This window comes from Balaenoptera acutorostrata, chromosome 15 (genome assembly GCF_949987535.1).
Source record: "Balaenoptera acutorostrata chromosome 15, mBalAcu1.1, whole genome shotgun sequence".
NCBI lineage: Eukaryota > Metazoa > Chordata > Mammalia > Artiodactyla > Balaenopteridae > Balaenoptera > Balaenoptera acutorostrata.
This window is the reverse complement of record NC_080078.1, coordinates 66,806,149-66,821,028: the sequence shown is the minus strand read 5'-3', so window position 1 is coordinate 66,821,028 and position 14,880 is coordinate 66,806,149. Positions and strand designations below refer to the sequence as shown.

The following is a 14,880-nucleotide window of genomic DNA, read 5'->3' as shown; positions in this document are numbered from 1 at the left end:
GAGCCTAGTTTCTTGTTTGTAAAATGCAAAGGACATTTGGAGAACTGCTGAGGCAGATGTGTGTCCAAAGGCCTAAACACTACTCTGCTGTCGGGCTGATGTGACACTTTCTGCCTGTCCCTCTTCAAGCTCCCAGCAGGCTGTGCAGACACTCAGGGCTCCATGGCTTTGGAACCCTCTGGCCTGAAAATGCAGGCCCCTGGCAGCCCTCCCAGCAGGTCATTCGGGAGAAAGACCTCAGTGGCAGGTAGGTGGGCAGTGTTCCGGGTGTGCCTCAGGCAATGGCAGGATTGTGGACTTCATCCTGTGCAGGGGTTTTCTAACTAGAGGTGGAGGGAACAGAGAGTGAGCTCCCCATCTCTGGGGGTATGCAAGCAGTGGCTGGATACATCGGGACAGGAATTCTGACCCAGGGTGGGTAGGAATTTAGACCAGTAGATATCTAAGGCCCCCTCTTAAGGGGCCACTGGGTCTCTTCTCTCCTTCCCCACATGGAGCCTCAACCTGACCCCTCCACGGTTGTACTCTCAGCACCAGCCATATTGAGCTTGCTGACACTTCCCTCCTTCCACAACATCCTTCAAAGACTCCCCACTGCCTTCAGGATCAAGGCCAAGCTCTTATCCTGGCATTCAAAGCCCCTGTGATCAGGGCCTGCTGCTGCTCATCCACTGGTTGTTCTCCCACCACATGTGCCTCTATGTGCCTCATTGTTTCTTCCACCTACAATGTTCTTCCTCTACTCTTGGCTACTCAGCTTAGGTGTCACCTCTTCCAGGAAGCCTTCTTTGCTCCCATGCTAGCCCTTGTGTTCCCTCAGCCCCGGTATGCACACCCACATTCCAGATGAATCATCCGTGGGCTCCTCCCACTCCTCCAAAGACTACAAGACCTTTGGAGGCCAGGACGGCTCCCCTCCCCTGCCCTCCACTGGGCCCAGAGTGGAGTCTGACACAGAGAGAGCCGATGTCTCCTGAGCTGAACTGGCACTTCAGAGATTCTGACATTCTGATTCCAAGAGAGTCTAAAGCTGCCTCAGGGAGCTTCTGATTGTAAGGTCTGGGATCAGGACTCCTTTCAATAGTTGTATTGTTTTTTTCTGATTATGAAAGTTACACATCTTGGGAAATTCAGATAAGTACAGGAGGGGGAATTTGCTGTGTTTGGCTATTGTTGGGTCTACTTTAGGCCACAGCCCTATATTTTCTCTGGGGAAGCTACTCTTCCCCACTCTCCACTGGTAAAGTTCTGGGTGTCAACTCCACCTCCAGCTGTGGGGTGGTACATAGGCCCAGGCTGCCAATCAGAGCACTTGATTAAGGAACGGGCGTGTCCATAAATTTGACCAATCAATGCCAAGACTCTGTTCTGGGACTTGTGTCTGAGCTATCTGGGAAGAAGTCTTGCATATTCCTCTGGACAGGCATCTTATCACCTGTATGAGAAAGGCCTATGAGAACATAGGAACAACCCAGAGAAAGCAGAGTTGAGAAATAGTGACTAAAAATCAGGTCCTGGGGGGACTTCCCTGGTGGTCCGGTGGTTAAGAATCCTCCTTCCAACGCAGGGGACTCGGGTTCGATTCCTGGTCCGGGAACTAAGATCCCACATGCCATGCGTGGGGCAACTAATCCCGCGCACCACAGCTACTGAGCCTGCGCGCCACAGCTACTGAGCCCGCATGCCTCAACTAGAGAGCCCGTGTGCCGCAAACTACAGAACCCATGCGCTCTGGAGCCTGCACACCGCAAATGAAAGATCCCGCATGCCACAACGAAGATCCCGCGTGCCGCAACTAAGACCCGACGCAGCCAAAAATAAAATAAAATAAATAAATAAAAATAGAAAAAAAAAAGTGTGTTAAAAAAAATAATAAAAATCAGGTCCTGGGGACTTCCCTGGCGGTCCAGTGGTTAAGACTCCGTGCTTCCACTGCAGGGGGCATGGGTTTGATCCCTGGTCGGGGAACTAAGATCCTGCATGCCACATGGTGAGGCCAAAATAATAATAATACTAATACTACTACTACTAATAATAAATTTTTTAACAAAACAGTGGTAGAAAAAAAATCAGGTCCTGGTGACAAGGTCTGAGCCCCTGGATCCAGCTGAGCCTAAAGCTGGACTTGCCTCTGGATTTTACATTCACAAGCCAATAAATTCCATTTTTGTTTAAACGAGTCTGGGTTGGGTTTTCTGTCACTTGTACCTGAAAAGTACCTGAATGATACAAGCAAAAATAAAAATAGAGCTTGTCCATATCTCACCATCCAGAAGAAAATGCTACGAACAGTATAATGGGCAGGAGCATGCATGTATTTATATATACATTTCCTAACAAAAATGAGATCATACAACATACACCATTTTATAACCTGTTTTTCCCTCAACAATGCACCACGGACATGTTTCCATGTCAACAAGAATAGATCTACAGCACTGTCTCCACTGCCGCTGAGAACACCATTGTCTGGCTGGACCGTAATTTATTTAACCATCTCTTGCTGATAGATAATTGGGTAGTTTCTAATTTATCACTGTCTTCAAAAAAGGTGCAGTGAACTTACTTGTAAAACGCGTATGTTTGCTCTTGCTGGATTATTTATGACTAAGATTCCGTGATTGCAAGAGTCTGACTTCACTAGTATAAGTTTCTCTGCTTGAGATTTAAGATTCTCTGAGTGTCTGTAAGGTAGCATCTGTCTTCCCAGGCAGGGTAAATGGTTATCAAAAAAAGCAAATCCAGGGTGTCTCCATAACAGTGTCTCTGGCGAGAGTGCTTATTGGAAGACGCAAGTGAGTTGGTGGGAATGTAGCTGGGGCTTGGGGACGGAGGCGGGGGGTGGTGCTGGGCTGTGGTCCAGCCAGACATGTGCACCCCGTTAAGCTGCCCACCTCCCTGGGCCTCATCCCCAACTGGGTCTGACTCTCAGTAACGAGCGGAAAGGTGAGTCTGGGGGACCAGTTGGCACTGAGGGTCCTGGCAGGACGTGACAAGCACGCAGTAGGTAGGTGTCACCTCTGGAGGTCACAGTGGTGAAAGCAGCCGCCACCAGTGATGCAACAATGGGACTGTTCCAGCCCTCTACGTGTTTTAACTCAGTAAAGCACCACAACCACCCTCTGATGCTGTTCTGTGTCACTCAGGCCCCCTTCCCCCTTCATCTTTATCACGTCACCATTAATTTCCTTCGAAGCACCGATGAAGTCGCTGCGTATTCAGTTTATTTGCTGGGGTGTTTGTATAATATCTGTCCCTCCCTAAGGCTGTGTGCTCTGCAAGGGGCACAGACTACCAGGGACTAGCACTCAATAAATGTCCCGGGAATGCAGCAATGCCTCTGGGGCTGGTGCCGTCTGCAGAGCAGGCGCCTCTGCTTTGGGGCTTGGAGATACCCTCTGCCGTGCCACCCTCCAGGCCATGTTCCCAGCACCAGTTTGGGGACCCACAGGTCTGTCTTAGAACTTGACTCCAGTCATGGGCTGCTTGGAGCCTCCGTGCCAGGTGCCTGCCGGGCCGGGACCCCAGCCCCAAGCAGTGCTTGCTGCACACACAGGACACAGGGCCCTGGAGACAGCAGAGCTGGTGGAGCAGCTCCACTCCTCACTGGCTGTGTGGACTTGGGCCAGTCATCTCCTCTCTGGAGGCCTCAGTCCCCTCATCTATAAAATGGGGCCAATACCATTGACCTCTCGGGGTTGTTCTAAAGACTAAGAAAGATAATGGACGTACTTAGCACACAGTGGGTCCTCAGGACATGGCAGTTCGGCCCCACGTGCAGTTAGTTCAGAGGTTGGGTCTGACCCTGTCTCACCTGGATGATCTCTTTTTACCTTGAGTGATCCCTGGGTGAGCCCTGGCCTCCTCCCCTGGCCTGTCCCTAGGGAGGTCCCATTCCTATCCGTCAACACATTAGATGGCTAAATGCTCTGCTCTGACCCCTTGCCACACTCTCAGATGCTTCATGTATTGCCTACGGCCACAGACACCTGCCTGGCCTCCCAAGCCTTAAGAACGCAATGGCAGCGACACACATCGGAGGGACAAATGGAGGATCCCTCGCCCTTTGGGGGTAACTTCCTGGCCCCCAATCTCGAACATGGGACAGTGATGCCGGCCTGAGTCAGTCTGTCCTGTTTCTCATCCCATCTCTCCCACCTGAGCGCTCTTCGACAACATGATAAATAACTCTACCCCTCTAGCCTCACTTTCCCCCTCTGTAAAATGGGTAGAATAATAGACTCTGAGAATTCAATGAAATAAGGTAAAATGTTTTGCAAAGAGCCTGGCATTTAGTAAGTGCTCAAGAAGTATTAACTATTATTGTTATCACTGCTCTTTAGCCTTTCTACTGTGAAACCTAATTCATAGAGAAAAGTAGACAAAACAAAAACGTTTACTGCAATAAATGATCACAAAACCACCTGGGTCAATGAATAGAACACCGCTTACCCCTCAGAAACCCCTCCTGCCCCACTCTCAATCCTTATATCCTCTTTTCTTCACAAAGGTAATCCTTTTCCAGACTTTTATGGTGCTGTTACCATTATTAATAATAAAAAGCAAATGAAAAGAAAGAATGTGTGGCTACTCTGTCCCTACCCAGCCAGGCTCCCGGACCCCTGGCTGCCTCTGCCCTGGGCACGGAGACTCCCTATCCAATTTCCCAACTTCGACTTTGCCTGTTCTTTAAATAACCAGCTCGTTAGCAAAATACCAGCAGTAACACCTCCCTCGCTGCCGCCCGGTCCTCCATCTTTCGGCGCAGTGCTGACGGCTGCGCTCCCAGCTTGTGCCAAGGAATCCCATTCTCCGTCACTGGGCCACACATGCCAGCGGCTGCCAGCTACGCTGTGTTCTTGGAGGCCACGATCCTGCCCCTCCGGCCAGGCCTGGCTGGTGCGGGGCAGGGCAGGGAGGTGGGCAGAGAGTGGCGGTAATTTTCTGGAAGGACTAGAGTGTTGCCGGGTGAGCCCTCTCCCCCAGGTCCATGCCTCGGTCTCCCCATCGACCTCCCACAGGGTCACTAGGAGCTTAACTGAGATGATGAAGAAAATGAAGCATTAGCACAGTGCCAGGCACATAGTAACTGCTCACGAAATGGCCGCTGTCATTCAGGTTGCTCCTGTCACATACTTAGTCCCTAGGGAGGGCATGCAGGGCCTAGGGCACCACCAGGACTATCTGCATATGATTAAATCCCACAGACACAGCTCTCAGACCAGGTGGCCTTATCACGTCTTTTCCTGCGACAGCTCTTCCGCCAAATGTAACAGCTGTGTGTAGCCACTACAACAGCCCAGGCCAGATCGGGGGAGCTGGGCTGGGGGCAGCTAATTAATAGGGCCCCTTTCACAGTTATTAGTACTAAGAAGGGGGCACCGGACGAGTGTGCAGCTCTTGCTCCTGAAGAAGCACTTCTATATACCTTATCTACAGCGAACTTACCGGGTTTTTATTATCCTATGACATTGGTATACTATCCATATTTACGAGTCTTTTCCCTTCTCATAACCATCCCATTAGGGAGGTTGATCAGTTGTTGGCAGACGAGAGAATGGGGACCAGAGGGGCTGGCCGCCTTGCTGAAGGCTTGAGTGGACTGCCAGCTCTCTGGGGTCAGCAGGGACCAGCGGCTGGCCCAAAGGCCAGTGGGCTCTTGGGTCCTGCTAGTGTCTGGGTGGAGGGAGGTGAGAGAGCCTTCCTCCTCTCCCTTTCTCCTTCCTCCCACATAGATTTACTGTATACCAACTACGTGCCAGGCACAGCTGCTGGCTGTCTGGTAGGGAATGAAGCAGTGTTTCCTGACCCTTGGGTTGCTGAGGCCAGACTAGGCGGTAGATCTTAAACCAACAACCTCATGTAGCGCTGAGTGGTGGCTGGGTGACCTTGGGCGAGCCCCTTGAGCTCCCTTTTTTTTTTTTTTGGCTGTGTCGGGTCTTAGCTGTGGTATGTGGGAAATTCACTGGCGGCGCATGGGCTTCTCTCTAGTTGTGATGTGCGGGTTCCAGAGCGCATGGGCTTTGTAGTTTGCGGCACGTGGGCTCTCTAGTTGAGGCGTGCCAGCTCAGTAGTTGTGGTGCGCAGGCTCAGTTGTCCCACGGCATGTGGGATCTTACTTAGTTCCCCGACCAGGAACCTGCATCCCCTGCATTGGAAGGCGGATTCTTTACCACTGGACCACCAGGGAAGTCCCCCCATGAGCTCCTTTGAGCCTCGGTTTCCTCATCTGTGAACTAGTCACACCTGCACAACCTGGGGAGGTGGTAAGAGAATAAGATGCAGGAAAGTGGTGCCCGGCGCTGTGGCTGGCGCTGAGTGGGGGCACCCTGTTGGGATCATTGTTGTGGGAAGGATGATCAGAGATGCTGCAGGGCCGGGCCCCTCATCCATGTTGGGGTCAGGCATGGTGGGGACAGGAGGGTTGACAGTGGAACAAGCTGGAGGGGCAGGAACAACAGGGCTCCCCAAGATTCAGGAACTCTGATGGCCTCACCTCAGCCCCCGCCCCCGGGGTCTCATAAGCTCCATGGCTTCGGGCCTGGCCCGACGTTCCCCTTCCCTTCCTGAGCCCGTGTCACCAACCCCCCAGCCCTTTGGGTGTGGTAAGAGCTGGCCTTTGAGATGGATAGAGCTGGGCTTTCTGTGCATCCTCAGGCAGGTGGTTTCTCCTCTCTGAGGGTGTTTCCTCTGTAAAATGGGCGCAATCATTGTGTCCAACTTCTGGGTTGTCAGGAGGACTGGATGAGACAAGTGGTTAAACTATAAATTGAGCCCAGACGTATAAAAGCTCTCACTGAGGTCCCTTCACCAGCATGTGGGTGCCGCTGGGTGGGAAGGCTGGACATTTCCCAACTGGGCCGAGCACGGGTCTGCGGATGAGCAGCCCTGATTCCGTGTGCCCAGGCTGCAGACACAGTTACTTACCAACCCCGGAGCTACGTGCGGAGGGGAAATGGGAACCAGTCGGGAAGCAGCAGGCGTCACCTCGGGAGCGGGTGCTGGGCCGAGGGCTGGCACACACATCCCTCCGGGCGCTTGATCAGAGGTGCTGGAGGGAAGCAACGTGGGACGGGGCCCTCCAGTACCTGGAATGACCAGGTTCTGGCCACCAGGCCCCTGGCAGTGGGGAGGCACGGGTGCCTGCAAGAATGAAGGAGAACGTCAATTAGGAGGTGGCCGGGGATAATCCCTCCACCCTGAGACCCCTGGACTGGCCCTGGGGACGTTGGGGAGGGGGACACCATGGAGCAATCATCATAGAAACCCAAGTGTTTGTACAACACTACATTTTCCAAAGCACTCTGGCATCCCGGCTCACGAGGGCCCCTACATTGTTTTTCAGAGGGGTATTTGCATGTCATGCATATTTACAATGATTTCCCCACCACCCACAGAATCCCCACAGCAGCTGGGAAGCTGGGGTTCCAAAGGCTCAGATCCTACCCATCTTGCTTCTCCCTCTTTTTCCCTGGATGGGGGCGGTCAGGAAAGGGGCCAGAGTCACACAGTCCCGAGTTCGAACCCCAGTTGAGCCCTGACTCTCCCGGCGACACTGGGCAGGCAGCTGCCCCTTTCTGAGCCTCAGTTTCCCTGCTTGTCAAATGGAAATAAGAGTACCACCTCTGAGGTCTCCTGTGAGGATTAAGAAGATAATGCAGGTAGAATACCTGGCACAGAGTATGTGCCTGAAAAAGACCCTTCAAGGAGGCTCGGTCCCTGTCCCCTGCACTCAGAGCAGGAGGCACTGCATCACCACCCCCGACCTCCTACATCACAGGTCTCGTCTCGTCCGAGAGGCACAGGGAAGCCAGGTGTCCCTCTCCACCCACCTCTGCTGAACAGGTGCTGCTGCTCCTGCTTGGATCTTTAAATCAGCAGGAACCAGGCCCTCCTGGGAGAAGAAAAAGGCCCCCCCATTCCACACCCCCACTCCCAGGAGCCTCTTGGTTGCTTTGGAGGCCTCAGTGGAAGCCCCCATCCTTGCTCTCTCATTCTACAGGTGGAGAAACGGAGACACAGGGGTCATCTAGCTGATTTGGGGACACACAATCCAAGTGGTTGGGCTGGGATCTGAACTCAGGCTTTCCCCCTCACCCCCGGGAGAAGAAGTCCAGGGGTCAGTTCACAGTAGGAATACGGAGAAAGGGGCAGTGGATGATGGGGGAGGTTCATCTTTTTCTCCTGGTTACACCAGGGCCCTGGAAAGCCCTCATAATCTCTAACTTCTCTATATCTGCACCTCCTTTGACCTCATTGTCTCCTCACAGCGCTACAATGTTATCCGTATCTTTCAAAAGGAGAAACTGAGGCTCAGAGAACTTCAGTAATTACCCACACTGAGGAAGAGTCAGGGCATCTGATTCCAAGACCTGGTACTTAACCCCAGTGTGGCCCTGCTTCCCCAGGTGGGGAAATCTCCAACCCAGAAAAACAGGCATAACCGTCTGGATGAAAAGTGTTTAAATAGAAGGAAAAGAAAACACTGACTTCCAAAACATTCTGAATTAGCAGACACAAATTCTTAAAAGATTCCAAGATGCACCATGGGGCGTGAAAATTGCCAGTACATGAAAATTCAGTGCTTGGGAGGATGTGTGCCTGACCAAGTTGTCACTTTTAGCCAAAATCAGTGGGAGCCCAAAGCGGAAGGAAGAGAGGTGACGGCAGAGGGAGGCATGCTGTGCAGGGCAGTGGGGCAAGGGGTCCCAAGACCTGCCCTGGAGTCTGTCCAACTTCCTTGCTGAGGGACCAGAGCAAGTCTCCTCCTGACTGCCCACTTTACAACAGGTGGGAGAAGCCTACAAGACAGTCTCTTAGGTTCTTGCCAGCTCTGATGGTGATTAAGATTTGGGGACTTCCAACAGGGATGAACCTCGAGAACATTATGTTAAGTGAAAGAAGCCAGTCACAAAGGACCACATAGGGTATGATTTCACTCATATGAAATGTCCAGAACAGGGAACTCTGTGGGGACAGGAAGTAGACGAGTGGTTGCCGGTGGGGGTTTGGGAGCAGGTGAAAGCTAAGGGGTTCGTGGTTTCTTTTTGGGATAATGAAAATGTTCTAAAATGGATTGCAGTGATGGATGCACAGTTTTGTGAATATACTAAAAGCCATTGAATGGTACACTTTAAATGGGTACAGTATATGTACAGTATATGAATTCTATCTAGATTTGTACAGTCTATGAATTCTATCTCAATAAAGCTGTTAGAATAATCCAACACTAAAAGAAAGATTCTGCAACTTCCCAATGGACAGCTGTCCTCTGGGAGCCTGTGATTCCCTTGGGGTTCTTCCACTATGGCCTGGGAAATCAGGGAGTATTTTCGCAAGAATCCCCCAACACCCCTACAGACCCTCTGTCCCAGAGGCCTTTGCATTTGACATTTGCCTCCTCCAGGAAGCCCTCCCTGACCTTCCAGCCAGTCCAAGTCCCCAGTTACTGGCTCCTAGGGCTCCCTCAGTTTCTCGCCACTTATCATGCTGATGTGAGGAAATCATTTCCATGATCATTGGATGACACTGCCTTCTCCATCAGACTGGGAGCTCCATGAGGGCAGGGCCATCATCATTGGTCATCATTGTCAACGCTCAGCGCAGTGCCTACCACACAGAAGGTGCTCCAGAAATGTTTGCTGATTGAATGAATGGACCAAAATTCCAAACCCTATAATGCGACTTGGCTTCCCGTCCTGGCTTCACCTCATTCTGGCTGAGTGATCCTGAGCAAATCACATAACCTCTGAGAGTTTCAACACCTACTGCAGAGAGTAGCCAGGGCATTAAAAGGGATAACGGACATGGAAAGTACTTTATGAAGCGGCTTCCCCACAGCTGCCCCCATCGCAGTCAATGGAACCCCCTCCTACCAGCCACTCAGGCTCAAGCCCTGCAGTCATCCTTGATGCCTCTCTTTCCCTCACCCTCTACAGCCAAGCCATCAGCAGCTCCTACTGAAGCCACCTTCACGACGTATCAAGAAGCTGGTGCACCACCTGCATGTTACCACTGCTGTGGACTGAGCCATCATCACCTCTTGCCTGGATTAGTCACGTCCTCTCTTGTCTCCTGCTTCTGCCCCTTGCTCCGGACACAGAAGCCAGAGGAATCAGGCTAGAACACAAGTCAGAGCCTGCCCCTCCTCTGCTCTAAACCCTCCCCTCCATGGCCTCACTTCACCTCAAGTAAAAGCTGACAGCCCTACAGATGCCATGGGTGGTCCCTCCACCACATCTGATTCTCCCCTTTACTCTCTGCTCACTCCCTTTGCCCCAGCTACCCTGGCCTCTGCGTTGTTCCCCAAATATACCAGGTATGCTCCTGCCTCAGGGCCTTTCCACTTGCTCTTTCTCTGCCTGGAATGTCAGTCGCCCAGATGTCAGTGAGCCTTACCCCCTTGACCTTGTCAATGAGAGGCATTTCAGCACAATAGTTAAGACTCTTAACAGAAGAGCATGGGCTTGAGGTAGAAATCCAGGCTCTGCCAGTTACTTAGCTGAGTGACTGTGGGCAAGTTTCTTAACCTCTCTGGGACTCAGCTGCTCATTTCTAAAATGGGAATATTTACAGCACCTTCCTCGTAAGGTTGTAAGGCTTAAATGCATTCAGTGAGCACACCCTTGTGCCTGCTCAGCCACCCCACCTGACATTCCCAGTGCCCGTCCCCCCTGCCTTATTGTTCTCCTAGGCACGTACCACTTTATAAGAGGATATGCAAATGAGCAATTTATCCTGATTACACCCTGCCCCTCCCACTAAAATGTCGGCCCCACGAGGCTGAGAGTTTGTCTACTTGGTTTATTGCCAGGTCCCCAGTGCCCACCACAACACCTGGCACGCGGAGGTGCTCAGGGAAGGCGTCGCTCAACAAATGTTTTCAATGCTGAATAAATATTTATTGGCTAATTGTCACAAGCTCTGGGTTTTCCCTTCTTCCCTATCACAGACATTTATTTTTCTCTCCAGACCAGCCTGCCCCTTGGAGGGCCAGGTCCGCAAAGCCAAATTCCCACGGGCAGCTCTGCCCGCCACCCTGTGGACACCTCACACGCCACGTGTCCAGGGTCTCTTCTCCAGAGATCTTGTCTCTTACGGCATCATCTAACCAGGTACCTGGAACCTGCTCACGCTCTTCGGTAACCAAGATGCCAGGGGCTCCCGTGCACCTTCCTCCTCTCTCAACATCTCTCGAATCCCCTTCTCTTTATCCCCAGAGTCACCCCCTGTCCAGGCCACCATGATCTCTCATTCAGACCACTGCACCAGCCCCTTCCCTGGGCGCTCTGCTGTCTCCCTCGGTCCCTCTTCTTACTGCAGCTGGGAGGAGCTTTTCAAAACACACAAGGAACAAATGAAAGCCTCCCTCTGCGAGCCTGAAAAGTCGAAACTCGAAAAACAAACTGACTGGGGTTTTTCAAAAGAATTCGACTCAGGGCTCTTCAAACAATGAACGGCCTCACCAACCTTGCCACCCCAGGTAAAATGGTATTTGTTGTACGAAAATTTAATTTACAAATGGATTTACACCGAACCTTAGTTCCATAAATATTTGTGGAATTGAAATGAAAAAACAGTTTTTAAAAATAGCATTTATGGAGTTTCCTCATGCAACTGGGGGCTTCTCACACTCCCACATCTCATTCACTCCTCTCAGCAAACCAGGCAGGTGGCATTGATTCCAGTTTCCAGATGAGGCCCAGAGAGGGGAGGTGACTTGTCCCAAGTAGCACAGCACCCAGATTACACCAGAGTCCTCCCGGACCCTGGAGGCTGTGGTCACAGGGTGCCAGATGGGGCAGAGAAAAGGTGTGGAGCCTCCTGTTTTTCAGTTGATTGGCTGCCTAGGCTCCGAGGCGCTCAGAGCACGTGGACATAACTTGCCTATTTCTGCTCCCTGCCTTGGCCTGTGCAGCTTCCCTGCTCAGGGTAACCCCTCCCGGGGCTGGTCAAAACCTCGCCACCCTTCATGGCCCATTTCCAGCACTGAGTCTCCTGCCCGCACCTCCCTCGGCACTGGCTGCCCGCAGCACACCGCCTGCAATGATTTATGGATGTTTGTGACATGGCAGTGCCCTCCCGCCTTGTGCTGTGTCCCTCCTGGCTCTTCTACCTCAGGGACCGTGGTTCCTCCGCCTTCCCTGATGCCTTGTACTCTAGCCCTCGGTCCTAAAGCCACATGACCTTCCAAGTCTCTGTTAGGTCTGTCCTTGCCCCTGAACCTGTCCAAGGCTCATCTCCCCAGCTGCCTCCCAGACCTTCCCTCCATGGGCCCCTCACGCTCCCACACGTGAAATGGACCTTATCACCATCTCCCCCAAACCTGCTCCTCCCTGAAAATATCATGATCCTCCTAAGTGTCCGAGCTAGAAACTTGGCCATCGCTCTGGACCCCTCCCCGCCCCTCAGCCCCCTGCAAGCCCTGCTGATTCTGCCCCGAAATGTCTTCAAACTGCCGCTGCTCTCCACACCACTGCCCTGTGCTCAGCTCAGGCCCCATCTCCCCCTTGGCATTTGAGCATAGGCCACTGGTCCACCCATCCAGTTTCCCATCATCCACCAACTTCTACTCTCCCCTTGACTCACCATCCATCTACTCCATCCATCCTTCCACCCACTCACTCATCCCCCTCCAATCCACCACCCATAATTTACCAAGACCGCCAATGCGCCAAGCCATGTGCTGGACATTGTGACACAGAAATGACTTAGGCCCAGTCCTTGGCCTCAAGATGCTCACACTAGAACTGGGTCCTGAAGGATGAACAGGACTCTGAGGAAGGTTAAGGGGAAGAGGGGAGGATATCTAGGTCGAGGAATAAACAACGGCACAGGCATAGGAAGGAGACACCTGGGGTGTCTGAGGAACTTGACCAGACAGGTGGGGAGTGACCCGAGATGAAGGTGGAAGGGTGACCAAGGCCGGCTTTGCAGGGCTCTGCAGGGCCCTTCAAGACCAGGTAAGGAGTCTGTACTTTATCCAAAGCATAGACTCTGGAGCCTGGGGTCAGACCCCTGCTCCACCACCTCATAACTGTGTGACTTAGAACAAATGTCCTCAGTGTTCCCCACCTGTAAAATGGTAAGAACAATATACCTATTACACAGGGCTGTTGTGAGGAGGAAATGAGCTAATGCATATGTGTATTATGACTCTTAGCACAGTGCCTGGTAAATAGAAAATGCTCAGTAAATATTGTTGCTATTATGTTCATATTATTATTAATTACTATCCTCTAGCCAGCTGGTGGACAGCGGAGAGTTTTACACAGAGGAAGTGCATGCTAACTCGGACTGCAAAGCGTCCTCCTCCGCAGCTATAGGCTCAGGAGTGAGCTTCATTGCCCCTGCCCAGCCTCAGCCCCACCAGCTCCAGCCTCGCCCTCTCCTACCGACTGCCCCCAGCCAGGCACGCCCACCAGCCACTGCCCCAGACTGGCCCTCAGTGCCCGGAGGAGCTCCAGCCTGCCTTGACCCTGGGCAGTTGAGCTCCAAGCTCCAGGAGCCTGGAGGCTCCCCCTCTGAGAGCTGCCGTGTAGCCGGTTCACTCGCTCCTGCACAGGACACCGAGAAGCCCTTTACAAGCTTTCTTCTCTGTCATGGCTCTGTGCAGGCATATGGTCACCCATTCTGCAGATGAGGACACTGAGCCTCAGGGAGGAGGCGGAAGTCCCTTTGCTTCAGGCTGCACAAGTCAATGGCTGAGCAGGGATCCAAACCCAGGTTGGTCAGGCTCCAGAGCCCCCAGCTCTCTCCCAGAAATCTTGGAGGCAAGCCCCCAAGATGATCAGGGCCTGAGATATCGCACGGACATGAATCTTCCCGGCACTGAGGAGTGCTGTCCAAGACAACCCTCCGCAGTAATGGAAATGCTCTCATCTGCACTGTCCTGTAGTGGCCAAGAGCCACGTGCAGCTACTGATCACCCAAAATGTGACGAGTACAACTAAGGAACGGAATTTTAAATTAAATTGAAATTGAAATAGCCACACGTGCTTTGTGGCTACCCTACTGGACAGCACAAGACCAGACAGCTTTTAGCATTCTCAACCCTGAGACTGCATTTCCAGACGCTCACACTGCTTGAGCCACAACTTACAAAACATTTTGTCATTTTATTAGAAAGATTTCCACCACGTACCACCTGGTCCCTGTTTTTAAAAACTGAGGCTACCCAGCACCCTCAAGTTAACTGCTTCTCTACAACTCAAGGTCATTCATGAACTAGCTGCCAAACTCCTGCTCTGGGCCAGGCACCGAGCCAGATGTGGAAGAATGATGTGCTTGTCCCCGTCCTCAAGGATCTCAGTCTGGTGGGGGGACACGTCCTACCTTAGGGTCTGTGACGGAGGGGATAGGTGCAAGAGTGAGGTTTATACACAGTCTGGGGAGAACAGGGTGACTCGCTCAGCTGGGGGAGTCTCTGGGAAGGCTGTATCAAGGAGAGACACTGCCAGGGTGTGATTGCACTTTACAGTTTGCAAGGCACATTCACATCCATTGTCTCACCTGCTCCTCACTCTAGTCCCGCGAGGGAGTTCAGGCCTGGTCTGGTTTCTGGTGTTCTGTGTACTGGATTCACATCAGCACCTGCTTCTGGAAGGAGCACTGAATGGGGCCACAGCCCTAAGCCCTGGCATGTGGAAGCCAAGACCTCCACAGTGGGTGAAGGCAGTGCTCCCCTGAATCCTCCACAGAAGCTTCTTGGGAAGGTTCACCCAGGACCCAGCCAGCTGCTGGCCAAATGTGTTTTCAGTCAAGGACTTAGAAATCAGATGTTCCCTAAATCCTCCAAAGGGCCAGTCTTGTAAATCCCTAAACTTTCCGGCAGCTCTGACGGGACCCGGTGGTCCCCTCACTGGCCATTTGGCCTCCTCT

The 14,880-nt window shown here is 52.4% G+C and overlaps 1 protein-coding gene across 7 annotated transcripts in view; it reads right to left on the bottom strand.

Annotated features, from left to right (window-relative positions):
• Positions 1–14,880, bottom strand: part of DLGAP4 (DLG associated protein 4) — a 188,705-nt gene that overhangs the window by 129,614 nt on the left and 44,211 nt on the right. For all 7 annotated transcript variants that reach the window (XM_057528577.1, XM_057528582.1, XM_057528580.1 and 4 more), the window contains exon 2: positions 6,928–7,143. The gene's annotated coding sequence lies outside the window, so the exon portion shown is untranslated. The remainder of the gene's footprint in view (positions 1–6,927; positions 7,144–14,880) is intronic.